This window comes from Mesoplodon densirostris, chromosome 4 (assembly GCF_025265405.1).
Source record: "Mesoplodon densirostris isolate mMesDen1 chromosome 4, mMesDen1 primary haplotype, whole genome shotgun sequence".
NCBI classification, from domain to species: Eukaryota; Metazoa; Chordata; class Mammalia; order Artiodactyla; family Ziphiidae; genus Mesoplodon; species Mesoplodon densirostris.
In genome coordinates this window covers 76,144,775-76,147,029 of record NC_082664.1, presented here as the reverse complement: position 1 = coordinate 76,147,029, position 2,255 = coordinate 76,144,775, and positions in this window count along the sequence as shown.

The window sequence follows — 2,255 nt, the reverse complement described above, 5'->3', positions numbered from 1 at the left end:
TCTTCCACTCGGTGCTATAGGGGAAAGTGGTTTGTCCAAAACTGTACAGATACGTCATTAGCAGAACTGGCGTTAGAACCCACATTCTCTCGGACACCTAGGTCTGACTTTTTGTTGACTACCCCGATGGAAGCCAGTGTTCCTATTTCATCCCCACAGTCACTGACAGCTTTGAAGCCAGCAGCACAGTCAGGTTTTGTAGCTAAGCCACCCTTGGCTGGCCTGCTGAGGGCGAGCATCAGCAGTGCGAGAGCTGGGGTGTGCAGGCAGAGAAGGTACCTGACTCCCTGGGAAGGGCTAGCACTCCCCTCAGGTGTTACATAGTCCAGCCTCTTGGAGGGGGCCTTGACAGTAGCAAGGTAGAGAATTTCCAAAGTCTTGGCTGCTATTGCCCATTCCAGATTTAATTTGACCTTACTGCTAACTAATATACCCCTTGCCCTAAGCCTTCTCCCCCCTTAAAAATATTTCAGGGCTGGCTAGCACATGGTTGGTGGTGGATGCCAGAAACTCTGGAGTCTCCGTTTTTTGCCTTGCAGCTCATTTGCAACTAACTGTTGGGTCCGGGGACCAACAAAATAACAAAAGGCTCTGTGGGCCACCCACTTCCTCCTATTAGTGCTAATAATCCTAAATTTCTTTTTGTTTTTTTTAAATACTCCTAAATCTTAAAGAATTTACCTCTACTGTAAAGGCATCACTGTGACTTAATAAATGTTCTTACAATTTTTGCTGTTAATTAAAGCCTAAACTAGAAAATAAGCTCAGAAGGCATTCGTGTATTTCCACGAGGACTGAGCCTGTAGCAGCTCACTCTGAGGACTGCTTTGTCTCATCTGCCAGCCTTGGGTTTAGCCCCACGGGTGAGATCTGGAGAATAAAAAGCCCTTGAGTGTCTACTTGCTCTTCCCCAATTTCGATTCACTCACCGCTAGCTCTTGCAGAAAGCCCTAGGTGGTAAAGAGATCAAATCAGAATTCCTAGCCAGGAAAACCCTGTCTCTTAGCTACAATGACCCTTGTCTGCCATTGCGTTCAGTTCTGTGGCAGTTAACACCAGAGAAGATTCATCTGGCTTCATACCCTCCTTCTCAGTTTCTTTCAGTCAAGTCTTAAGTAATCTATTGCTGATGGCAGGCGTCTCTTGCCCTTTTATTTCCTCCCAAGGCTTTAAGCTCCAAAGCTTCCTAGATGCCTCCCACCAAAAGGGTGCTTTCTGAAACCCAGCCTTCTCTCTCTTTCTCATTCCTCAAATCCTCAAATCGATCCCCTAATGGCTGTATTTCCCTCAGAGTGTCAGGTGACACCCTTAAAGAGCCTGCTGGGTGCTGCTAAAAATCCCATTCCTCACCCATCTCCCCGCTGGAGCTCCTGGAATCGGATTCTGCAGCCTCCTGTCATCCTAGCCTCCTTTTGTGTTCATTTGGAAGCTTTTCTCCATTGCTTTTGGTAAATTCCTGGTGTGGCAGAAGTATCCAGAATTTAGGAAGATCCTATGGGATGAGTCCCCTGTCTCCGGCACCTTTGTTGACCCTCAGAGGGATCTGCTCCTGCCCCCTCCCTGCAGTGCCTCCGTACCCCCCCGCCTGGCCTAGGCTGGGCGGGATCAAATGTGGAAGTCCTCTGCACAGACACTCCAGCCCTCTTTATCCTTCTTGGCAAACAAAGCATGGCTCTGCCCCTGACTTCCTCCTCTTTCTTCTCCATTATTTCTTCTCCTTCACCTTGTCCCACTTCTCCCTTCCATTCATGAATACCCTTCATTCCTCTTCCTTTAAATCTCCTTCTTGTCCACTTGCTCACCGTCGCCCATCTGCACCCACGCTCTCCACACACACACACACACACACACAAACACACACACCCACACCCACCCCACCCCGTCTTTCATTTTCGGTAGCTGTCTTCCTCATCACCTGCCCATGCTGAAGAAGCAGCATGCTATGGGAAGAATGGCTGCAGAGTGGGTCCCTGGTTGTCAGAGTAGGCGGTCCCTTTTTCTCCAGAGGATCAGTGGCTGTCTTTCCCCATCTTGTCCTCAGGAGCCAGGGAACCCCAAGACGCTGGCTGTCTTTGGGGATAAACAGCTCTCCCCTTCGCTTCTCCCGGTCGTTCGGCTCCGGCGCCCCCTTGTTTGGCTCTTCCTGAGTGTGGTCTGTCCTTGTTTCTCCCACCCTTTCTCTCGTCTTCTCCCTCTTTCTGTCTCTCCCCAGCACAAAGCGGCGACACTGCATGTGTCTGTCTAGAGGCTCTGCC